Source organism: Myotis myotis, unplaced genomic scaffold (genome assembly GCF_014108235.1).
Source record: "Myotis myotis isolate mMyoMyo1 unplaced genomic scaffold, mMyoMyo1.p scaffold_m19_p_16, whole genome shotgun sequence".
In the NCBI taxonomy this organism is placed as follows: Eukaryota; Metazoa; Chordata; class Mammalia; order Chiroptera; family Vespertilionidae; genus Myotis; species Myotis myotis.
Genome location: NW_023416320.1, coordinates 26,763,803 through 26,789,906, shown reverse-complemented (window position 1 = coordinate 26,789,906; position 26,104 = coordinate 26,763,803). Strand labels below are relative to the sequence as shown.

Genomic DNA, 26,104 nt, shown 5'->3' with positions numbered 1-26,104 from the left:
TCAGACCACTTCCACCTCTTCCTGACTTGTCTCAGCCACCATCATCTCCTGCCTGGAATTCTATACCAGCCTCATGGGTCTCTTGCTTCCTTCCTTTTCAGAGCAGTAGAGGGATGTTTTAAGATAGGAATCCGTTCATGTTGCCTTCTTCCATGAAGCGCTCTCTCAGTTTCCCATCAGAGTGAACTCCACGCTCTTATATGACAGCCGGCAAACCCTGGCACATTTTGGCTCATGCTTTCCTCTCCCCCTTGGTCATCCACCCTCCAGCTGCTGGAATAGGTTGTGACAAGTCAAAGGATGATGCAGAAATGGGGGAGAACTGTACAAAGTAATGGTGGTGGAAGAGAATAGAACAGAGAATGCTGGGTGCTGAGTAACAGGATACGCCTTTGGAAACAATAGAGACCATAGCAGTGCGGTTGGTGGTTGGGGTGGGGGAAGAGCTTTAAGAAGCTATTTCCTGTCCTAGCCGGTATTGCTCAGTTGGTTGGGCATTGGCTGGTGCACCAATAGGTCACTGGTTTGATTCCCGTCAGGGCACATTCATCCCCAGTAGGGGGTATGCAGGAAGCAGTGGATCGATATATTTTTTCTCTCTCCCTTTAAAATCATTTTTTTTAAAAAAGCTATTTCCTGTTACCTGTATCTGTGCTTAGCTTTTATTGTTCAGTTGCTCATACAGACTTTTTTTTTTTTTTTTAAGAAGAGGCTTGCTGAACTGGTTAAGTGTAGGCAGGAAAATGCAGTAGCAAGATGCTATTTACATGCACAGTCTTTACTATTCTCACAAGACCAACAGATGGCTCTGAGCTCCATTTCACAGGTAAGGAAACTGAGGCTCAGAGAGATGAAATGTGCTGCTGAGGAAGATGAAGCCCAGATTCTCCTGTCTCCATCCGCACTGCTTGGTCCCTGTAACGATTCAATTTCCCAATACTGAGTCTATAAATTAGATTTCTCACAAGTTCCTAGTGGCTTTCCCCCTCTGGGAGTGTTCAAAGGAGAAAGATTTTAATTGAATTATAACATATTTTTCAAGTTGCTACTCTGGAGACACTCTTATATTAGGTAGAAGAAAGCTTGCATGGTCTCCTCCAGCAAAAAATAAAAATTAAAAAATTAAAAAAAATTCAGTGGTCGAAATGCTGTTTGTGGCTGTTCCATGTGGCCCACTACATCAGTGTCACCATGCATTTAGGTGACACAGGTCCCTGAGAGGAGGCTGGTGTCCTAGGAGTGACCCTACTCAGTTAGTGCTTAGGGTCAGAGGAAGCCAGCTATGCCTGAGAAGGCAGAGCCTTCTGGGCCCGTGTGAACCTGGAGCCCAGAATTTTAATCATTTACTCAGGGACAATGGTCCCAAAGCTCAGACTCTTTCAGCCCTTCAGTAGGCGAGGATATGGCCTCCAGCTGCCTCCTGCTCCTCAGCACTCACCATCAGGCACACGTGCTCGGTAGAAAGGACACAGGCTGGACCCAGGCCTCCCTGGTTTGAACCCTGGCTCTGCCACTTACCAGCAGAGGAGTTAATCCTTCTCTGGCCACAGCCAGGATGCCTGCCTCACAGGTCCCAAACCCACACGCACCTGAAGGACACCAAATGCAGCCCTCCCATTCCCCACGGCCAGCCTCAGTTTCTGCAGGTGGAAAATGGGGTGAATCTGCGCCTGTAGGATTGGACTCAACACCTTTAACACTGGCACATTCTGGTTCCCTAAAAGGGTGACCTGAATTAGTGAGCTAGTATTAATGATGACGGACTGGGCAAAGCGAGGTTCAGATGGACCGTTCTGCACCTTTCTCCTCTTCAATCTACCTTCTGATCATCCCTACCTTTCCCCCCACAGCCCCCCTCAGCTGCCAACCCTGGATAAGCTGCTGCACATTTACACCAGCTCATCTCACCTCAGTCATGCTGCTCCGAAGTCTGTTTATTCATCTTCTGTACATGCCCATAGAAATTTCTATGGCAACTGCGCCAATATTTTTAGTACTCCCAACGCTGCCTCTCTGTTTTAGTAAAAGATTCTGCCTTGAATGTTTCTGAGAAGGTCAAGGTCACCTGATCAAGCTCACAAGACAACAGTCACCTTTCCCCCGATCTCCACACCCAGGTCTTTTCTCTCCACCTCCGTGGAAGTAGTTGGACTCCCCACCATAAGGCTAATAACCCCGCTACCTGGCCTCCAGCCCAGCTCTCACCAACTCTCAACTCCTTTCACCCAATATCCTGGGTGTTTGTGCGTTACAAACACTCCAGGTTTCCTAAAAGAATAAACAAAGCAAAACAAACGGGAAAAGCAACAGTGCACTTTCCAAAGCTGCTCAACTCCACCATCGTCTGCACATTCTTATACCAGCTCCTGCCTCCTATGGCAGCGAGGAAGAGCTCGGGCTCCCGAGTGGAAGAGGCTCGTCTCTAGGCCTGGGCCCGCCACTTGTCAGTGTGTGAGCCTGGGCAAGTTGCTTCAGTCTTCTGCGACCTCGGCTTTTCCGTCGCCATATGGGGATGGAAATGGTACCCAGGGAGCTATCCGAGCACAACGTTCAGCTCTGGGCCCTGTTCACAATGAGCTCTGAGCTCACAACACCGGGTACCTGCTGTTAAAATGATGTAACCATCAAACCTCTCCCGGGAAGTTTGAGATTCCTCCTGTTCATCTCTTCTGCACTGCACTGCTCATCCCTCGCCCCCTGTATTCTGTTCTCCTGCTCTGTGCATGCCTTTTGAGGTAATTGCCAAATGGATGCCACATCACTGCCTCTGAGGGGCAAACAGTCTTCGTGAAGTCCCCTGCCCCTGGCTTCCCTGAGCTGTGTTCCATGTTCTCCCCCTGGCAGCCCCTTCTTCACAACCCCTTCCATTTTCTGCTCCCATAGATGCCTCTCCATGCCCTTGGCTGTTCCTTATCCCTCTCCTCTCGTCCTCCTTGGTGACCTCATCCAGCCCAAAGCTCTAAACTCATCCTTGCAGATAGATGTTGACCAGACCAGCCTTTCCAGCCCTGTCTCCTCTGTGCAGACCTTCCATTCTGACTGTGAGGATGAACTACACACACTCGTGAGTGGACAAAACTGGAGCAGCCACTGGCACTGACATTTGATTATTTTAAAAAAACAAGGCCAACGTGATTCATGAAAACCAAGGAAATAAAATAAATTAAAAAATGAGTGATCCATATCCCATAGGTTGGATAACAGACTCTACTCAGCCCCACCTGGAAGGTGTATCTGACGGGGCAATCTGGCCGATGCTGGGCGGGCCGGTCTTGGAGCCTCTTCCAACTGAGTTCTCTGTGCATCCATGATCCTCACTGAGAGTTTCTCAAATGTTAACACAAGAACCCAGCTCATCACCTGCCTCCCAAACACAATCTTTCTGTAATGTTTCTTTATTCCAAGTAAAAGCACCACAATCTACTCAGTCATTCAGGCCAGAAACCTGGATTTCTCATGCTCCTTCACCCTCTCCCCACCCCACAGTGCATTACGCACCAGGTCCTCCTGACTCTACTTCCTTGATGTCTGCTAATTCTTCATTCCTCTGTGCTAAGCTGAGTCCTCCTCAGGGTTTCCCTCAGCAGTGCTACATCTTGGCCTGGCCTCTGGGCTTTACCTGTTTGCGACAGGCATCGCCCGTACAGCATCCTTTCCTTCCTCCTTGGCAACGACTATCCAGTTCTTTCTAGAGAAAGACCCCAACTGACTCATGGCCCATGTGCATCAACCAGCAGTGGGCATGTGACTTGGTCCTGACCACTCACAACATCATGTCCCCCAACAATAGTGAGTGATTAAGGGATGGGCTCATGACCCAAATGGAGCAGTCAGAGCCAGTGCGGCTCCATTCCAGAGCTCTCATTGGAACCCTTGGGAGAAAAATGTATTCCTTTTCCAGTGGATTTCCTGACGGGATTGGATATAAGTGCAGGAGCCCAAGCAGCCATCTTGCCACATGACGGGGAACATGTCTGAGAGCTGAGCTGAAAGCTGAGTTGAGAGATGCAAAGAGTGATTCCTGCCCTAACCAGTTTGGCTCAGTGGATAGAGCATTGGCCTGCGGACTGAAAGGTCCCAGGTTCGATTCCTGTCAAGGGCATGTACCTTGGTTGCGGGCACATCCCCAGTAGGAGGTGTGCAGGAGGCAGCTGATCGATGCTTCTCTCTCATTGATGTTTCTAACTCTCTATCCCTCTCCCTTCCTCTCTGTAAAGAAATAAATAATATATATATATATATATATATATATATATATGTATATATATGTATATATATATATGAGTGAGTCCTGACAACATCCTACTGAATGCTGCTCTGCCTGAATCCAACATGCTTTCCGACTTTTCCATGAGGTCAGTTTGCTTAAGTCAGTTTGATAGGCTCTTTTTTTTTGTCACCTATAACTGCAAATGTCCTGACAGGCAGAGTTTCAGGCCAACCTCCTCACTGCCACCATTTCTTCCTAAAACAGCAATTCTCAGCCTTTCCCACCTCGATAGACAAGCTAGGTGACCCAGTCATTTGCAACATTCTCTCATTCTTGTGTTGGCTATTATTCCACACTATTTGTTCTCCTTTAAGAAAGAATCTCAGGACAGTTGTGAGAGTGACACTTTTATAGGAATAACCTTGAGTCCTTGCTAATCAAGAAAAGTGAGTCATTTGAAAATTTCAATGCCGTATTTTTAGAAACAGACAACTGATGCCATGACTGAACATCATGTTTCCAAACACGAATCTGACCACATCATCCTCGTCTTCAAAACCTCCCTAGGAGGACTGGAGCTGGCCGTGACAGGTGCTCCTTGTTGCCCATGCCCATCCTCAAACATTCTGGGCATTTAAAAAGGGAAATACAGCAGAAGACCTACATTTTAGAAATAGAAACATGGACCTTGGAAAAGAGAACACAGCTCAGACATAGGGTTGTTCATTCACTCACTCACTTACTCACTCACTCACTCACTCACTCACTCACTCACTCACTGTTGAGTGCCTGCTATATGCCAGACACTGTGTTAGATAATCAGGAAATAAGACATACCATTCCTGCTCTCCAGGTGCCTATGATCTAGGAGGGGAAGACAGAAAATAAATAAAAAACAAAGAACTTATAGATAGTGTGGTAAGTGCTCTGAAGAGTTTCCTTAAAAACATGATGGTGACTGAAGAGCTACTTTCCATGAGATACTCAAGGAAAGCCTCTTTGAGGAGAGGATCCACCAATCAAGAGAGCAGCCTGGACAGGATAATGAGTGTCTAGGAGAAGAGAGGAGACGCACTGACTACTTCTGACACTCCATGCTTACTGCAAAGTAATGTCCAAATTATTCATTATCCTGTAACAATTCCATTCTCCCCAAAGACACTTTCTGAAAGGTCTTAAAAAGCTTCATTGAAAAGTACAACTATCCTTTTGTCAATATGAAATCAAAAGTCTTCCATGGTTTTATAGTGTAAAAAATGTCTTCCCTTTCCTCCCTGGGACAATTCAGATGAACATGAGATAAGTTGAGAGCTCCAAACAGCTCCAAAAAAAGAGAGGGAAGTGGGGAAGTCATCTGCATTTAGGTCAAATGTTAGAAAACATTTTAATCTCAAGGAATAGTTTTTGCAAAGTGAACTAAAAAACAAAACTATCACATGCGTTTGGAGTAGTCAAAATAAAGCGCTGTCTTGATAGCTTATGAACAAAGACCTTGCACCCAAGTGTACTGTCTCCCTCTAATGAAAGAAGCCAAAGGAGAAAAACCAGGATTAAGAAGGTCCATGGGGCACTGGAGTTGGAAGGCTCTTAGAGGTGACCTGTGCTTGTTCATCAGATAAGGCAACCATGAGATCTGGGAAGGGAAAGAGCACAAGTGTGGTGAGAGGACCCAGGATCTCCTCCTTCACCATCAATTATAGGACTTCAGTGGCCTATCTATTTGGGGCATGTGGGTGACATTTCTCTTCGAGGTGGGTTGTGTTGGGGGGATGGGTTCTGCTGGGGGGTCGTCTGTCCCCAATGTCATGGTAAGATCAAGGTGTTTTGAGCTGAATTGGTCCTTGAGAAGCCAGTTAAGCAGAGGGGGTCAGTCCACTAGCTTTGGGTTTGAATTGAGGCTCCATTCAACACCTCCCAGTTGTATGATGTTGGCAAGATACTACAGGTCTCCTAGATATGGTTTCTTTACCTACAAATCCAGAGTGAATGCCTACCTCATCGGATTGTTAGAATGCCGCAAATGGCATAATGCTTGTAATGACCCCATCAAGATACCATGCCAGGTACCTACAACTGCCCAACAAATGGTAGCAATGTTGATGGTGACGCAAGAGCAGCTCCACTGTGATGTATTCCAACACAGGAATTAGTGTTGTAGAAAGATTAAGGCTAAATTAATTCCCTGGAGGGGCTTGAGGTAGCTCATGACTCAGATCCAAGCCAGGACAATCAGGAAATTGTCATTGTTTATGCCTGCCTGGGCTTCAAATCACAACTCTATCACATTGTAACCAACATCTTTACTACCTCTCTTTCTCTAAGCAATAATCTAAACAACAACGACAACAAGATTAAGACATATTTTGAAGCAAAATGGCTTCACAATTTTTGCAGTTAATATTTTGCAGTTAATTATCATATTTCCAAGGCAAAACAATCTTTTTTTCTAGGTAGAAAGAATCCTAGCAGTCGCCACCACACACAGGCACACCCCCACGCATCCCCAAACATGGAAAACCAGGGCTGGGGGAAGTGTGATGTGTTTCTGAAAGAAGAAAAAAAAAATCTTGCTGAGACAGAAAGAAAAAGGAATGAATTCTGGTTTTCCATGTAGCACACATAAATAAATAAGGCACTTTCAAATGTTTAAGATGGGCCTGCTCTGATTTACAAGCCGTCAAATTCTGCTATCAAAACATTTAGAGAGGCTGTGAGACGGTTGGGATTTATCATATCGACAATTCCCCGTATAACCTTTTCATTTCATTCCTTGGGTGATGTGCGTACACTCCATCTTCCCAGAGCCTGGAGAGGAGTGAGATTTCTCTATTCCCCAGGCACAGAGCAGGGTGAGACAGGGCTTTTCAGCATTCACTGCTTCTGTGTTTCAGATCCCGCTCTCCCTTCTGTCCCCCAGCCCTCCCTCCAGCCCACCACCCTGTGCATTCCCAAAACCACAGACGTCTCTTGAACCCCTTTCATCTCTACCTCGAAGCCTGGGATAAAGGCTGAAGGTTTACTTGTACTGTCTGGCACAATGTCCTCCACAGAGCCATTCATGCAAGCCAGTTCAATCCCAGACAAACCACACAGATTTAAACCGCACCCAGGGGCTGTGTTTCTCATCTCTCTGCACAGGACACAGGGCTAATAATGAACCCCTAAAACAAGCATGTCAAACTCAGAAGCTAACATGGGCCAAATAAACAAGGTTGAAATTTCTGTGGGCCACAGCAAAACAAAAGCTTCAATTTTCATAGACACGTAAGTTTATTGTGATAGAGACACGCTGAATACAAAGGGCTGAAGTAAATCAGTCATCGTTAACATAAAATAAGAGAACATTTTAATAAAAATTAATATTTTTTTCTTGAACATTAACTTCCCAGACACTGAATAACTGCACAAATTAATAAGCGTAATGCAAATAAACCTATTTTTCTTGTTGTCTGAAAGTGAAATATTTCCTGTTGTGCACACCAAACAAGTCAGTCCAAGACGAATGACATGGCCATCAGCTGCTAAAATATTCGCTACTAGTATTAGTGGGGAGAAATGGTGCGCCTGCACATAAGGCACGTAAGGGAAATAAATGCAACACGATTATAGTCATCAGCCATTAGTGAATGTTGTAGTTCGTTATTAATAATTATGTATAACAGGATATTGTAGAAATTAAGTTACTAAAGTTTTATTAAAATGTTTCTTACATACCGTTATATTGGCTGGGCCACAAAAATTTTCATTGTGGGCCGCGAGTTTGACATGCTTGCCCTAAAATATCCAGGTCCTAATCTCTGGAATCTGCGAATGTGGCCAAAAGGACTTTGATGATGTCATTAAGGATCTTGAGATGGAAGGATTGTCCTGGATTATCCAGGTGGGCCTTCATAGAATCACAGATGTCCTTAAAAGAGGCAGATAATTGACCATATTCCCTATGCTGTATTTTGCATCCCTGGGACTATTTCATAGCTACCGATTTCTGCTTCTTAATCCCTTCACCTCTTTCATCCAGTCCCCCAAGCCCCTTCCCTCTGCAATCACCAGTCCAGTCTATTCTCTGTGTCTATGAGTCGGTTTCAATTTTGTTTGTTTGTTTATTTTGTACTGTAGATCCCACATATAAGTGAAATCATATGGTGCCAGGGGGAACACTTTGTAAAGTTTATGATTCTCTAACCTCCATGCTGTACACCTGAAACCAGTACAAAATAATGTTAAATATAAACTATAATTGAAAAATAAAATGCCAAGTTCTTAAAAGAAAAGAGGCAGGCAGAGGGAGATTTGGCTACAGAGGAGGAGGAGGCGATGTGATGATGGAAGCAGAGATTGGAGTGAGGTGCTTTGAAGATGGAAGAAGGTGCCACAAACCAGGGGATACAGGTGGCTGCTGGACGCTGGAAAAGGCAAGGAAACGGATTGTCCCCTGCAGCTTCCACAGGGAGTGTGGCCCCACCGACACCCAAGGCCTCATGGGAGTTCACTGTGACCAGTTGAATGGTTTACAGGTGGTCCTGCACAGTACACACATGTCACCAGGAAGTGAATAACTTCAATGAAGTGTGGCAATGGGCCATGGTGTTCTGTGGTCGCCCATGTTCCCGTGGCCTTGAAGCAGTTGGCCTGACAGCACAGTGGAATGACCTTGGTAGCCACAGGAATGGGAATACAATTCCCATTTTCATGGAGCTTACTATCTAGGGCCGGACATAGCCTTTCATTAAGAAATCACACACATTATTAGCTAATGACAACTGACAGCAGTTGGACAGCCTGACTTTGTAGGGGAGGGCATTTCTCCAGGGCAGGGGCAGGGACTGTCACCCTTGGCTCTACACGGCATCAGCTGGGGAGCTCTTAAACACTCCAGTGCTCGGGCTGCACCCCATATCCAGTACGTCAGATTCTGTGGGGTGGGGTCCAAGCACCAAAGTCCAATTCCAGTGGGAAGTCCCGTTGGAGAAGCACTGGTCTCAGGCCAGCCACCTTCCAGGAGACCAGGACCATGGTGACACTCTATGGAGGACTCTAAGTGACACTCTAAGATGGGGGCTTACCTCACTCTGTTCCCCTGCTAGGCGGGATCATGAATCAGGGCTGCCATCCCACTTAAGCAGGTGTCAGAAAGAACTGGGCATTCTACTTGTGTTCCCTGCTCCATCCCACTCGCACACCCATCCCAGCTCAGGCCTTCCTCTTGGGTCCCTATACTGTCACAGCAGGCTCCCCATCTACCTCCCATACACGGCCACTGGGCTTTTCCCGGGCATTGTCCAAACGGCTGCCTTGTGATCTGTCTGAAAAACAGATCATGGCACACTACTCCCTGGCTGAACCCTGCCCTGGCTCCCCCAAACTTGTTCAAATTCCTCAGTATCATCAAAATTTTGCCGATACTGTCCGGGCTTTTGATCCACCCTAAGGCATACTCACTGACTCTGAACCTTCGCACACCCCAACTCCAGGCCTCGTTCACACTGTTCTCTCTGCCTGGAATGCCTCTCTCTCCAAAATCTTCCAGTCGAACTTAACCTGTCTTCCAAATGTAGCTCAGATCCCTTCTCTCACAAGAATCTGTCTGATTCCCTCTGCCGGGTTGTTTGGTCCCTCCCTCAGCCTCAAAAATCACCATGTGAACCTTCCACAGGGCTCTCTTAAGAGTTACCGGTCTAGGTCTCTCCCCTAGTGGGTCAGGGCTCATTCTGGGCAAGGACCCTGTCCTCTTCATCACTGTGTCTTCGATAGCTCTGAGCACAGGTTCTTGGTCAGTAGGTGCACAATCGACATTCACTCAATCTATGAATATCGATCACACCCCATCACTTTATCCTCCATCCCAGTGGTCGCCAACTGGTGGCCCATGGACCACTGGTGGTCTGTGAGGCCCAAAAGGTTGGCGACCGCTGCTCTAGCCGGCACATCTCCTTGGTGTCTAATGCAGTTTGCAGAAGACAGGCCCACTAAGAGCCTCATTTGGCAATTATTTGATTTCAACGGGGAATAACAAAGGAGTACTCTCTCTCGGAGCTCTTGTAACAGCTGACAGCAAAGTAAGTTATATAGTCTCCCCTGGATTTTTCTTAATAGCAGGATATGGCTGACTCAAGTTCAGAGCAGGCCCAGAGGTCTGTTAATACTTCTGTACTGTTAGCAGTAGCAACTCAGAGACCCTCAGCTACCCAGCCACCTAGGATCAACCCTCAGGATATATGGCATGTTGGATCTCGTGCTCTCTCTGTCTGGGCCATTGGCTGTTCATTGGTTGGTTGACTGGTTCATTCATTCATTCAATTAAAGATGTACTGAGGGCCAACACTATATGGGCACTGGGAATGCTGTCCTCTGGAGCTTATATTTTGGAGGATCATGGCGTAGAGACAAACCCCTATTGCTATACTCTGTCTCAGCTTTTCACTTGTAGAATTGTGAGTTATGATCGATTTCTATTGGAAACTCCTAGGTTTTGGTGTTGTTTTAGGTGGTAATAGTTAACCAGAACAGAGGCAGATCCAAGATATTAACCAAGACTGAGAATATGCTCTATATCTGGACTTCAAGACTGACAAGTAATTTTAAAAATGAATGAAGGGGCCCTGGCAGGTGTGGCTCAGTTTAGAGCGTCAGCCCAAGCACTGAAGGGTCTGGGTTTGATTCCTGGTCAAGAGCACAAGAGCACATACCTGGGTTGCAGGTCTGATCTCTAGTCCCAGTCAAGGTGTATGCAGGAAGCAGCCAATAGATGTGTCTCTTTCACACTGATGTCTCTCTCTCTCTCTCTCTCTCTCTCTCTCTCTCTTTCTTCCTCACCCTCGCCCTCTCCCTCCCTGCCTTCCACTCTCTATAAAAAGCGTGGAAAAAATATCCTCCGGTGAGGATTAACAAAACAAAATAAAACAGAAGAGTGCATGAAGGGTGCTGAGGAAGGCCTGCGGTTGAGTGCAGATGCCAAGTGTTCACACATCAGGCTTGCACTTCCATTCCAAGTCACCTCTGATGAGGCCACCTGGCTGGTTCTGTCAGCAGAATAACAGACACAAGCTGAACTGCCCCCTCTGCAGCCCCTGACTGTCCCTGGGGCAGGTAGAAACACATGACCAGAAGGCAAGAGAATCTCTTTCTATTACACAACATTGCTATTAATAGCCCAGCGCTGGCCACTGTGCCAGGTGCTTCACGTGTTACTGCTAAACTTCACAAACTTGAAAGTAGGTGTTTTACAAATATGGAAACTGCAGCTGCGAGATGCTGACGAACATGCTTGAGGACCAGCACTAGGCCAAGGCAGAGCAGGGGGTTCAAACCTGGGCTCCAAGGCTTGGCTTCTGAAAGAATCAAGATGCTCAAAGATGGGGTGACCTGACCCAGGAAACGGGGGGAGGGAGAGAGAACAGGAGAAAGGTCTTTAAAAGACATAAATAAACTCTAGTCAAGTTATTCCAAGGTCTCCCTTGAATGGCTGCCTTTGGTCAACATGGAAGGTTCCAGATACCAACCTGGAAATTTCTCACAGCCTCAGAGTTTTGCGGGAGCAATGGCTATCTATGTACACGCTCTGCAAAGGGTTTTCTGCAGGCCCGAGAGACCGCGCTGTGCAAGTGCTAACATCTGCTGATTTTGTAAGTGGATATATTTAGTGGTGGAACAGTTTTTCTTCCAGTTTCGTAACACTTACAGAAAAAATCCTGCTTGTCCTATTTTTTCCTTTTTCCCCCCTTTCCTTTCTTTTTTTTTTTTTTTTTTTTTTCATGAACTTGCAAATGATGTTGCCATTCTTTCCATAGCAACATGCTAGGAGACCGACTCTACTTTGCTGGGAGAAGTCTGAGCAGGACCCGGGAGGAGGGAGAAGAAAACGCAGGGATGGGGTGGAAAAGAAATGCTAGAACTTCAACAGCCAACGTGAAGGCCGAGAGGCCTTGAGCCATGTCAGGACCAAGAGAACAAGTGTCCCCAGCACCTGCTCCCAGCCCTGCGGAGGGGTTGCCTGCTGTACCTGGATGGGGGGGCAGGCTTGCATTTGCTCCCCAAGGGTCAGGATCCTGATAGTTGTATCGTTCTTCCTGAGCTGCTCGCTTCCTTCAATTCTCTTTCGATCCTTCTGCTGACGCCAGGGAAATAGCTTTAAGTAGGTGACAACTTGTCTTCGTACTTTTGAACTCAAATCTCCTTTTTAAAGGAAGGCGGATGCTGACATTGGGGAAGGGCTGGAGTGGGGAGGAAGGGAGGGAAAACCAGCCCCAAGGCTGGGCCCTGCAGTCCCCACTTCCACACACTATCTCCTTTCTTATCTCCATTTCCGGGAGGAAACTCTTGATCTGAACCCTAGACTCCAGAAGGTGCCACGTCTAAGCAAGAGCTCTAATTCTGCGAGTGGGATGTGAGCAGTGGTGTCACGCCTGTGTTTTGGCAATGCCGGGTGTGCCTACGTGGAGCTCGGCCACTTGGCCCCAAGGCCGAAAAGCCAGCGCCTCCTAGCCAGGGTGCCAAACATTAAGCAAATCCTTCTGCCCTTATTCATTCCAACGTCACCTTTCACCTCTCATTTCTATTCTCTGAGAGGCTGTGGTGAACTGGAGAGCATGTGGGATGGAGAGTGCCTGGCAGCCATTAAAAAGAATATATGACCTGGGAACATCCCCACAGAATGTTAAGTAAAAAATGAGATTACAGCACACCATATGATTCCATTTATCTGATATCTGGAAAAGGCAAAACTAGACAAGAACCAGTGACTTCCAGGGTTGGGGGGGAAGGTTAACTGTAGAGCACAAGAGAAATTTTCGGTTGATAGCACTGTTCTATATCTTAATGTTGGCGGTGGTTATTCAACTACATTGGGTTTGTTTTTATTTTTATTTTTTTTCAGAGAGGAAGGGAGAGGGAGAGAGAGAATGAACCATCAGTGATGAGAGAGAATCACTGATCGGCTGCCTCCTGCACGCCCCCACAATGGGGATCAAGCCCATAACCCGGGCATGTGCCCTGACTGGGAAGCGAACCGTGACCTCCTGGTTCATAGGTTGACGCTCAACCACTGAGCCACACGGGTTGGGCTACATGGGTTCCTTGAAAGCCATAGAACTGTACCTGATAGTGATGACCCTACAGCCCGGACTATATGGGAAAGTTGCCTTGGTGGCCCTGACATCCTGCTCAAGGCTGGGGGAGCGGCCTCTGTCGAAACACTGAGGCCGAGGGGGATGTGAAGGTGCGGGTCCTCCCCCCTAGCACCCACCCACACCCCAGATGGCTTTGGCTCTTTCCCAAATTCCGATGTTACCTGCTGAGCCTGGGGGTGCTAGAGAGGGAGGAGTTACCTTCTGCAAGAACAGCGAGGGTTGTCAGGGAATAAAGCATTAGTCAGACTCCAGCTTTCGTCTCTCCTCTCCCATTCATTTTCCACGCCCTGAATGAGCTTACTCCCTCAGCCTCCGATTCAGCTCCCCATTCTTGAATTCAGCTCCCGTCCTCTTCTCTCTCCATGAAAGCTGTGCTCAAAATCCATGATTTCTTAAGGGCTACACCCACGCAGCGTGCTCGGTTCTGCTTTTGTCCTCAGGGCCTACGGCAGCCTAACGGCCACCTAACAAAAATATTGGTTGAATGACTGACATGACAAAGGCAGGGAGGACGCAGTTCTGACCTGGGGACTGTAGAATTCCTGTATCTCCGGTTCCTCGTCTGTACAATGGGGATGCCAGTGATACTTACTCATATGATAGTGAGGATGCAATGTGTTTAATAAGGGGCATGGTGCAGTGCTTGCGTCAAGGTGAGCGCTCAGCTGATGTTAGCCATTAGTTCTGTTATTAACAACCTAGATCAGTCCAGACAAGAGGACAGAGTCCTGAGGGCTATGAGAGATAAGAAAAAAGGAAGAGGGATCATTTCCAATGAGGGGCCTGGAAAACCGTAGAGTAGTGGTGTGGTCGGTGGTGTCTTCAGACGAGCATGTTGAGAGGAATGCTAGCGGCTCTGCAGGGCAGAAACTGTACCGTGGTCGACACTGATGCCTGCTCTCAGCGAGGACAGTGGGATGGCGGTGTGTGTGCCTCGTCCGCCTAGGTCATGCTTTAGGATGCAGACGTGCCAGGGCACATTTGGAATTCTGCTAGGACAGGCCTGCCAATACTTTTTTGAATTCTAAGGCCTAAGGGGTGGTTTGGGAAGTAATGTGCCTGTAGGGAAGCACACTGCCGGCATCAGAAGGAAATGCAGTTCTGACTGCGGCCTGCTGCCTGATCTGCATCAGAGCATCCTTTTCCCCAGATCCCAGCGATCCATGTCTAATCCTAAGAGGAGGGGGCAGGTGACAACGGACAGAGTTGTCTCAACAAAACTCTCTGCACGTGCTAGGGCCCCAGGGTGGATGTAACACGTGTGTGCGTGTGTGTGTGTGTGCGTGTGTGGGCGTGGGTGTAGGGGAAGAGTCTCCTCATTGCAGCACGGTCCACTGTGGGCTTGACTACGGTGGGGGAGGGGACACTGGGGGGGCTTGGCACTCTGGCACTGCACAGTGTAGATGCCGTGTGGCCTCAGAGGGGCAAGGACAGGAGGCCCAATGCTGGTAGAGGCAGGTGGTTTCTCGGTGGCTCCTTAGGGTGAAGAACACCCCCTGAGGTCTCCCAGAAATAGGGGGCTGGAGATGATCAGGGGCTGGAACCCCGCCACGGTGGGTGGAGGCCAAGTCCTATGCATAGTGCCCCACAGGAGAGCCCAAGGTGGGAGTCCTGAGAAACACAGGTCATAGCTGCCACGCCGTGTGGGGTGAGTGCTCCAGGTGCAGAAGGAGCGAGTTGGCTGCCTGGCGGGGGTGCAGAGGGGCTGGAAGGCTTCTCAGGGACAAGAGTAGAGCCAGGGGCTATGGCCGAGGGGCTGGAAAAGAAGGGCCATCCTGGACCGGAGGAGAAGCACAGAGGCATGGCAGGGAATGCTGGGTCAGGGAACGGCGTGGATTTGGGGTGCACGGAGGTCAGGAGACAAGGGGTGGGAGATGAAGTTAGAGGGCAGGGAATGGGGAAGGCAGGTCAGGAGGAGCAGCCTTGTAGGAGCGAGGACTCTGCTCTGTTCCCTGTCCCGTCATACCCAGCACCTGGGGGAACTCCATGAGGGACGGTTACATGACGGGATGGAGAGGAGGATGGAAGCGATTGGGATGTAGGAGAGGGCAGAGCGATATGCGAAGGAAAGCCCTTTTGGCCTTTTAAAGGAAAGTGAACCCGAAAAGCAAGATGATAAGCCAATACAGCCGAGGACGAAGGGTGTGCGCCTAATAAGAGGTGTGTTACATTCTCAGCCCTGGGCCTCAAAAAAGTACTTACACGTTTCAAAGAAAAGATAAAGAAGAAGAAAGGCACCGAAGCCCCTCTCCACTGGATTGAGGTGGAAGGCACAAAGCAAAGGGATGATTAGAGCATTCCCAGGATGCAATGCAACTTTCTGCAGGCATCGGGGGCTGTGGGGTGGAAAAGGGACCCCTCTTAGCCGGGGCCACGGTGCTCCCTGCCCAGCCTCCGAGGCTCAAAGGGACGCGGCTGGAAGATGCACAGGCTGGGTCGCCCTGCCCAGCAGGGAGGCAGCCGCCCATGAGCCGCCCCTCCTTGTTCTTGCCTTGTTGCCTGTCTTTGGAGCCTTGCTGAGAAGGAGAAAAATGGGGCCAGAGCTGAGATGAAAAGAGCCTGTCATCTCATAAAAGAGCCAGGCGATGCTCTGAAAGGCGCAGAGGAGCCAACACCTGCCATTTGCACTTCAAGGCTTGAAATCCACCCAGGCGGGGACTTGCCTGCCCTTCCCCACCGGTGCCTTGGGGACCAGCGTCTGCTGGTCGGGAGCCGGAGGAGCAGGAGGGGAGGCGAATCTCCGAAGAAGCCCTAAGTCTGAAACCCGCATTTAGGAGAGCTGGGGACTTAAAAATCCATCATCCCCTTTCCTTGCCTGCCAGGAGTCATTCCCCACTTTTTTTGGTCTTTGGACCACGGTGTGATGGTGAAAAGTCTCCCCCACCAACAGAGCTTCTCTCATCGCCATCACAAAATGAGATGCCACCGGGCTGAGACCCGGACCGGTCTGCTTCAGATGACACTCATGTAGCCTTTTCTGCTTTTATTTGGTCTCCCGAGAAATTCTGCAACCTGCCGGAATCCACGGCCTGGCCGGGGCCCTGTGAATCATTCAGATGCGGGAGAAGAAATGTTTCCGTGCAGACATGTTTCACGCATCTCTGGGAGCGGAAATGTAAAGCCAAGAAAGCAGAGAGCAGAAAGGGGCGGACGATGCTCCAAGTGAATTCCCCGAACGATCAGTCCAGGACCGCGAGCACATTTCTTGCCATCGATTTTCTATTTTCCACAAATGATCTAGGAGGGGCACTCGGGGAAATCTCCGAGCGTGAAGAGAACACGCTGCCCTTTCGGGCTGTGAACCGCCAAGGTGGTGGGGGAGACCGCGGGGAGCAGGGCTGCGTGGAAGGAAAAGCTGCAGGTTAAGTTCGGAGGCGGTCGGAGGTGTTGCTGAGCCACGTTCGTAGGGTGGCGGGCTCTCGGTTACCTGCGGTAACTCTGGTCCACGGGGAGAGAGCCCCGGGAGGGGGGTCAGGAGACCTGAATGCTGTGCTGGTCCCGTTCCTAAGAGCTGTCATGGCCTCCTCTGTCAGGCTTGAGGATTGAGGGGTGAGCTCTCCTCGTGCAGCTCTGCTCCCATCACCCGCCCCCCACCCCCCAGGGCTCTGAGATGCTAACAGCTCTTCTGAGAAAGGTGAAGGGGCACCTCGCAGACGATCAGCAGGAGGGGGCAGGGCAGGAGACGCTCAGCCAGGGCTGCAGGAAACCAGAGGCCACAGCCTAGCTCTAGGTTTGGGAAAGGCAAAGAGAAAGGCAAGATGCTCCCCTTCGGGCAAAACATAACATGTATCGCAGCAGGAATCATCTCAGAGAGACGTGCCACCCCACAGCAGCTTCTCCCGGAATAACTGAATCACAGCCTCTGAATGTCAGAAGAATCCAAGAGAGAGACGAAGAGGCTTGGATAGAACAGCGATAGAGAGAAAACGGCGTTTCCAGGAGCCGAACGCAGCATGTGAATTAGCCTGTACGATTTATTAGCGAGTCCAAGTCCACTGCTTTAAGAAATCGGTCGCAAGTTTTAATTAGTTGGGTTTTTATTTTTGGTAAGTGGCGAATCTCGGAAGCGGTAAAATGCCAAGTGATGGGCCTGAAAGGGCAGGTCTCGGGAGGCAGGGACAGGGTGAGCATTTTGCTCTGGCAGGAGCTTATAATGAGCTTGAAACTAGGCCAGGGCTGAACCCGGGCCTGCAGGTGCGGCTAAGAAAGAACCAGTGGGGCCCTTGGGCCTGGCAGGTGCAGGCAAATGCCATCTGCTCTGGCTGCGGCCCACTCTGCCCCACTCTCTCTCTCTCACCATTTGTGGTTACGGTGACCCCGGCTTGTGGGACTCAAGAGCCTTTAGCTCTCTTGTGTTCCTTCTCAGTACACACTGCCAGAGAGCTGGCTGCCAGGACCAGGTAGCAGGGGGAGAGCAGCAGCCCCCTGGTCTGTTTGCTGGTGGCAAGGACAGTGCTAGGTGCTTGGAATATGACAACGAACACTCTTTTATCTCTGGGTCCCCAGGAGGAGGCAGACAAGGACGCAGGCAGAGATGAGACAATGGATTAAGTTCTGTGAATAATGGGAGCATAAAGAACTATAGACAACCAGAGACTAGCAGGTGTGGGGTCTTTGGGGTGGAGATCAGGAAAGGCTTGCACCAGGAGTCAGCTGAGCGCACGAAGGCCATAGTTATAGGATGGGTTCACCCATATACTTGGTAGAGCTTGCTGGCCTCTATGCACACAACATTTTGTTCTATCAATAACTGACAGCGTCACAAAATCCTTCTTTTGTCACAAGAGAAAAAGAGGGGAGGAGGTGACTGGCTCAGGAAAGAGCCATGAGTGATTTGAAGCGCATGCCCTGTGGTCAGTGAACAGGTCCAAGCCAGAAGGACGCCACATTCACTGCACTGCTGATGCTGCCCAAAGTTCTCACTTAGTCCCTGGGTCCCCCGAGTTTAGGGTGGCTCAGGACAAGGTCCCAGCCTCTGCTCTCAGTCAGGAGGGGCAGGATGAGGGGCAACAGGGTGGCTGGAGAACTTCCTCAACTGCCGATTCCCAGGAGGCCAGAGCGAGCCTCACAGCTGCCAACAAGTCTGCCAAGCTCTGCCAAGGCCGTGGTACGGGTAAATTCCTTCCCTCAAGACACGCCACGCTCTGAGGCAGGCTGGCTCATGAAGGCAGGATCTTTGGGGGCCCAGAAGCTGCTGAGGGGTACGGTGGTTAGGCTTGGAGATGGGCAGACATGGATTCAAATCTGGGTTCCTGCCACACAGACACATGTACATGAATGTTCATAGCAGCACTTTTTATAACAGTCAGGAAGTGGAAATGCCTGCCAAACGATGTATAGATAAACAAAATACGGCTCCTCCATACAGTGGGATCGTGCTTGGCAAGAAGGAATGCTGACAAGCTACCACATGTATGAGCCTTGACAACATTATGCTAAGTGAAATAAACCGTCACCAAAGACCACAGACTGTCTGAATCCATTCATGAGAAAGCCCAGAGGAGGCCAGTCTATAGGGACAGAAAGTAGATGAGGGTTGCCTAGAGCTGGGGGAGAAGGGACTTGGGAAATGACTACAAATGGGGACCAGGTTTCTTTTGAGGTGATGGAAAATGTTTTAAAATTGTAGTGAGGGTTGTGCAACTCTGTAAATATACGGAAAACCATGGAATGGTACTCTTCAGTGGGTGAATTGTGTGGCATATGAACATAATTCAATAAAGATGATACATTTTTAAAATCTGGGTTCCTACCTCTTCCTGGTTCCCTCTAGACTATAAGGTTCACAAGGGATAGGACCCCCTTGTTTTGCCCACCTTTGTCTTCTAAGGAGCTGGCACCCAGTAGGTGCCTTCACATTTGCTAGTGCATAGATATGTGGCCTCGGGCAAGCCTGTAGGCTCTTTAAGCCTCCGTTTCTGCGTCTGCAAAATGGAGACAAGGATGCCCCCTGCAAAGGGCTGCCGATAACTAGGAGACAGGCACAGGGGCCTTGGCAGACCGGGGCACACAGCAGGGCCGCTGGAAGGGTGGTCTCTGGATCTGTGCTCAGTGCCATGGACCAGGCTCTGCAAGGGCGAGATTAGCCACCCACCGACCTCCCCCCACATGTCCATTCCTAGAGCCCAATGGCCTCGCGGTCACACACAGCAGCCTTCACAGTGCCGGGAGTCGGCCGTTAGAAGCAGCCTTGTAAGGTCAGGCTCACGTGTCCCCAGCGCCCGAGCCCAGAGCAGCAGGGGCTGGCGCAGGCGTCACACTGAATTTTCTGTCCCTGCCTGGAGATACGTCTGACAGCCTCTCCCAGACGGTGTCTGCCACTGCGGATCAGGGCTGCCAGCGCTGAGGCCACACTGCGTGCTGGCAGCCCACACTGAAAAGACACAGTGTTTTCAGAACAGCTGCGTGAGGGTCAAGGTTATGACCACTGGAAGCCACGCCACCGTCCTTAGGAACTTGTTTTGCAAAAACATGGAAAGGAACTTCCAGGCCACCACATACTTAGAACTCTGAGCCTAACTCTTTCTCCTGTTCACACTGGGGCCCCCAGGCCCTCAGCTAGGGTCCTGGGGGGCAGTTACTCAGAATCTCCATGGTGGTCTCTTCATAGAGAAGCCCCTTGTGTGGGAACAGCAGGGGGAGGAGAGAAGTGGAAGGAGGGGCTGTGGGGTGAGGGCTGAAGGTGTGTGTGTATGTGTGTGTGTGTGTGTGTGTGTGTGTGTGTGTGTGTGTGTCTGAGGGACAAGAAGGGGTTGAGGAGGTGCTAAGCTGGCCCACTGGTCCTCTGTAACTCTGTCCACCCGCACCTCTACACCCCTCCCCACTTTGCCTTGGCAAAGCCCCTTCCCCCCTTTGGGCACCACTGGGGAAGGGGGGCCGTTTAAAGCTGGCAGAGACCCTACCAAGCAACCCCACAGTTGACTGGATGGGGCTGACCCACTGGTTTCAGACGTTTTTGACTGAGGCTCACAGTAAAAAACACATTTTATGTGGCTATCCTGGGTGTGTGTAGAACCATGTATAAAAACAAGGTAGACAAGACAATACGCACCCTCACTATAGGGTGTATTCTAATGCCCCCCTATTGTTTTCTGTTTCATTTCAAAAACACGCTTCTGTCCTGAACTACTAACAGGGACCAATAGGGTGGACAGGGCCGTGCTCAGAGAGTGGTCCGCGCTTGTGCTCTAGTGCTCTGTAGTCACCGTCTAGAAATTCTACATGATTTTTATCTTTGAATTCATAAATTGTAAGTAAAGTTGGACGGGACCCATGGACCCACTTCCTGGGTTCTGGGTCACCCACTCCCTGCCCCCAACCAGTGAGGGCTGCTGCCTCCTCACCCCAGCTTGGGGGCCTGGGCTGGCTCAGGCGGGCTCCTGGTCATGTGCATGTCCAGTAACCCGTGAGGTCTGCACTCTGTGCCTGAGGGAGTGTGACATTAAATGGCAAATAAAATGCACCATGACAGGCTGAGAGACTGCAGGGGAAAGGAGAAAGCTTTTCCCTGCTTTTTCAGCGAGGGGGCCTGCATTTTCATTTCACCCAGGGACCCACACATCACGCAGCTGGCTCCGTCTACTAGCCCGATTTCACAACTCCCTCGTGCATTGTGACTGGCCGTGTGGAAGTATAGCACTGAAAGGCAGGACACTGCAGCTGACCGAAATGCGAGCTTGTATCAGGCAGTTTGGAGTTTAAATTCCAGTTCTGTAACACACTGGCCGTGTGATGTTGGGCAAGTCACTTAGCTCTCAACTTCTGTGTCCTCAACCACAAAGCCAGGACCATGCTAGGACCTACCTGTAGAACTGGGGTGGGGACTGACTTAGGAAAGGCGATGTGCCAAGGGCAGGGCTCTGAATTTAAGAAAGAAAGAAATCAGTCATTATTTCTAGATCTCGCCAGACTCTGGCGAGGCTCTCATTTTCCCCACTTTGCTTCTCTGAGGAGGGGATTTCTGAGCTGGGTTTTGAGGATAATGCAGGTTTTTTCCAGATGGGCAGCCTCGTAGGAAACAGTGTTGTATTCTTTCTCCCTTCCTGATGTCCCCAAGTTCCTTCTTTATCATTTTCTGTCGAGAGACTGTCCTTTAGCCATTCTTTTAGGGGAGGTCTGCTGGCAACAAGTTCTCTTAGTTTTTCTTCATCTGAGAATGTTTTCACTTCCCTTTCATTCCAGAAGGAGATCTATCTCTATCTCTCTCTCTACCTATGCCTATATCTTTTTTTTTTTTTTTGACTGGATATAGGTTCTGGGTTGACAGTTCTTTTGGGGTACTTGTCTGAATTCTCCTAACAGACCTAAGCCCCATGAGGGACAGGATCCTCTCTTACTCATTTCTGTATCCTCACCAGCCATGTAGCACCTGGAAGAAAGCAAGCCTGTAACACACGTTAGATCAGCTGAATTCGCCTGGAGGGGCAGCCCACAAGCCACCTGAGCTGTACAGCTACTTTCTGTTCCATAAAGTCCCTTGAATTAGCAGATGATCTCAAGTAGGTTTATGCCAAGCTACTCACCCCGTTTCATGCACAGAATTCAAATTCAAGGGCCAGAGAGCTATAAATAATGTCTTAAGTTTTTTTTTTTTTAAAATTACATTTATACGGGTGCCATTGGTTAATAAAATTATGTAGAGTTTGAATAATTTCCCCTGAAGCATATTTTTCACATCCGGGGATCTGAGTTTTCACATAAATCAGTCCTAGTAGCAGAAGGTTAGCGAATCCCCTCTGACCACATCTTCTGAGTCTAGTTGGGACTTAAAAAGTTTATCAAGGTGGAGTCCAGTTACTAATTTAGCCCAGAGGTTCTCAGTGGTAGATGGTCTTCCCCCCTAGGGGACATCTGGCAATGTCTGAAGACATTTTTGGTTGTCACAATAGGGGGCACGTGGGGTATCATCCCACATACTTATCCTCTTGCACAGATTTCGTAGGATCTCCTACCACCAACCCACCTGGGTAGCTTATTAAAAATGTACATTGCACAGCCTCGCCTCAAACCCACTGAATTAGACTCTCTTGGGGAGAGTATGAGGGAACCGCATTGAGGGCACCCCAAAGTGACTGAGAGGTACACTGACATTTTTCTTCCATTCTTCCAGAAACAGGTGAAATAAAATGGGGGTGGGAGTGGGAGTGGAGGTCAGGTGGTGGAGGCGCACAGGTGGACAGACTGTATGCATGGTCGTTTTTAAAACATTAACTGAAAATGCTCACATTCTAGCCTGGTTTCTCCAACGTCAGTCATTTGTACCACACCGTGGTCAGTTACCTCCTAGACCAGTGGTTCTCAACCTGTGGGTCACGACCCCTTAGCGGTCGAACGACCCTTTCACAGGGGTCACCTAAGACCACCCTGCATATCAGATATTTACATTATGATTCATAACAGTAGCAACATTACAGTTATGAAGTAGCAACGAAAATAATTTTATGGTTGGGTCACAACATGAGGAACTGTATTTAAAGGGCCAGAAGGTTGAGAACCACTGTCCTAGACAAACACCCTCTTGTACTATTCTTTTATTCATTAAAAAAAAATCATTTGGTAAATTCTAGCACCGTTCCAGACAATAACACCCATCACAGGATTGATCAGCTAGTTACATTTTTTTCCTAATACAATACAGGGGTGGGCAAAAGTTGGCTAATAATAATACTTAATACAATAACTCAATAAATAATGTCAGGATACACTGTTTTGTGCACTCACACTGTAAACCTACTTGCCCATGCCTGTGTTTGCCCGCACCACTAAATGGGCGTGCTGTGGGTGCAGGAAGAGTGAGTTCTGGCAGCGTGACGCAGCCCCCAGGAGAACGCTCGCATCACTCCCTGTGCTCTGTGAGGCAGCCGTGCCTGGCTCATCATTTGGAATCTCCGAGCTTCCTTTGTGGGGATGGATGACAATCCCCGCTGCTTCCTGGAGGCGGAGGAACAGGGTGGGCAAAGGCTCGCACCCCTGACCATGACATGTGGCCTCCTTGACAGCTGCCCACTCCCACTTATGAGCCTTTGGAGCCAACCCTCAGAAACCCAGCATTAGGACAAAATGAAGGACCGACATGTTCTGAATGCCACTGAGCAGCAGAAATCGGAACGCACATGTGTGAGGAGCAAGACTCACTGCAACCATGAACCGGTTTCTGTGACCATCCTCCTGCTTCCAGAGCCCCTGCTTTCTAGTGGGGGGTGGACAGAGGGAGAAGCACAATACACTGACGGCTACGAATTTCATGTCTCTGCTCAAAATCGGAACAAACATGGGCAGTTTATTTTTCCGTTTATATCCTTTTCCAAAAAGCCTAACCTTGACATAATGTTAGTTTTAACAGGGCTCTGCACACAGCCCACCTGGCTACAAACTTGGGAATAAAGCAGCAGCATGAACTGCGGGCGTGTGTGCCAGGATGCGCTAACATCACTTTATTTTTGTCTTTCCCTCCAATTTGCATTAAGCTGCCTGCATAATTGCCACCTCAGGTGAAACCTCTGTATTAGCTGTTTCCTTCTTGAAATACATTGATTTCCCATGGAAGGCACGAGGCTGGGAAGTGGGGAGGGAGGTGTGACTGTGGAATTGGATTAAGACAACATTTTTAGGCTCAGGTAAAACAAACACAGCAAAAGCCCCCCCCCCCCCAAAAAAAAACACTCCATGTCAGTATTTCTCTTTAGGTGGGGGACTCAAAGGGGTGCCTTTGAACAATGAAACTGAAACTCAGAGAGAGGAAGTGACTTCCCCAAGGTGACACAGGCATGAAGTTACTGAGCACAGCGAGTATAAATGATACCCTCTATCTACCATGCAGGCCTTGCTATTTAACCCCTAGAGTGCCGGGAGCACTATCACGCTCCTCCTGCAGTGTCACTATTAGATGCTAGTAGTTCACTCTTTATTGACAGATGGCACCTAAGGAAAATCAGCAAAAATGCCTTGGCAATTTTAGCATAGTTCCTAGGATATTGGTTGGCACTCAAAGGGTTAAGAAGCTTCTCTCTATGTGCAAGTGTAAGTCATCCCTGTTTAGTTCTAACGAAAATGTCAATACAGGGTTAATAAGCATTTATTGAGCATCTACTATGAGCCAAGCAAGTTCCATGTGTAGAGGACAAAATTCCTGCTCTCACGGAGCAGAGGGGAAGGGGAGCAGTTAAACCCTCCCTCAGGGAAAGGGAATGCTCTCAGTGCTAGGGGAGAGGATGGGGAGAGGGTCTGTGTAGGTGTTAGAGGGGCTGTAGCTCTGGGGAGGGAGGAAGACATAACTCTGCCCATGGGCAGCTTGGAATTCCCTGGAGATATGGATGAGGCTCTGGACTCACGGTGCCCAGCTTGGTGCTTTGGGCCCGGCAGGGATTCAGTACAGGCTTGCTGAATGAATGGATGTTCTGTGGCAGGTGACTGATCCCCTGGACACCCAGGATTGTTGTAAAATTGAGAGGATCCAGAGAGCAGAGTATTGGACAAGTCTGTGCAAATCCACCCCTGCAGCTGGAAGCAGAGGGCGGGGGAGCTGCTCTGCCGAGCTGAGCCAGGAGCCCAAAGGGGCCGAGGGGAGGAGCAGATGAGGGACCTGCCTGGGCACGCATCCCCCACGGCCACTTTCCAGCCCAGTGACCTCAGCGGGTGGCTTAGCCTCTCTGCGCTTCAGTATCCTTATCTGTGAAAGGACTACAATGGTGTCTGCCTCCTGGGATTCATACAGGTAAAGGCATTAAAGAGTGCTTGGCACACAGAGGGCCAGAGAAGTATGAACTGCTGTAATTTTCTGTGGGCGGGACAGATTGGGATCGCTGGTTCCATTTGGACTAGAAACAAAACAAAACAAAGCAATCCTGCAACGGGAACCTCGTGATGTCTGAGGCGAGGGAGGGAAGAAACCTCAGAAGCAGGTCGGCCAGGCTGAGCGCCTCTGACGCTGGAATTCATGCCTGCAGACTACATTCTTTCCCAGTTTTTCAAAAAACAGATTTGGATGTGTACCTCTTAGTTTTCAGATCCTTTTTGGAAAATGAATAGCTAATAAATACGTGACCACTGCTACCAGGAATAGCAACCATTTTCCCCTGTGGCTACCACCACTTCCACCCATCCCTGAAGCTTTTTCTGCTGTTTTCTCACCCCAAATGCCCCGCCCCCCGCCCCCGGGGGATGTACCAGAAGGATAGGAGCTTGGGAATGAAAAAGGCCCTGCTGGGTAATTTCACAGCTGACACCTTGGGCAGGTCACTTCCCCTCTCTGAGTTCCCGTGTCCTCATCTGTGAGGTGGGCTTTTGGTGAAAAGTAGCGATGAAGCCCTAGGAAAGGTTGGTCACACAGTAGACGGAGATGCTGAGCAATGGTGCCTTCCCTTCACGGTGCGGACAAGTCAGGGTCATCACCACTCACGGATTTCCCTCTGAGGTCCTGGAATGTGTCATTTACCTGAAGAAGGCTGATGGCCATGCTTGCTCCTCGTGAACTTGGGGTTCCAGGTCGAGTGAAACTACTCGAGGCCTCCAATAAGCCCACTGTGGCCTTGCGGTGACCCGGCCACCACATCTGGCAAGAAGAACCTGGACACAGTGCAAAGGGACGCACTGTCCCGGCATCCAAGCTACCGACTCTCTTGGCCTCGTCTCCAGCTGTTTGGTTGAACAGAGTTGACGTGGGTTTGAGAGAAGTAGCTACACCACTGACCAGCTTAAAAAACAAACAAACTCTGGTCTTTGTCAGAAAAAAAAACCACAGGAAAATCACTCTAGGCAACATCCTGCGACG

General features: G+C 49.3%; 1 protein-coding gene across 3 annotated transcripts in view; it reads right to left on the bottom strand.

Annotated features, from left to right (window-relative positions):
- The window catches only part of ZHX2 (zinc fingers and homeoboxes 2), a 122,729-nt gene that overhangs the window by 9,434 nt on the left and 87,191 nt on the right, over positions 1 to 26,104 (bottom strand). The window contains exon 1 of one of the 3 annotated variants that reach the window (XM_036338196.1): positions 13,534 to 14,139. The exons of the other annotated variants lie outside the window; for them this stretch is intronic. The gene's annotated coding sequence lies outside the window, so the exon portion shown is untranslated. Of the gene's footprint in view, positions 1 to 13,533; positions 14,140 to 26,104 lie in introns of those variants that run through there. 3 annotated transcript variants of the gene reach the window in all.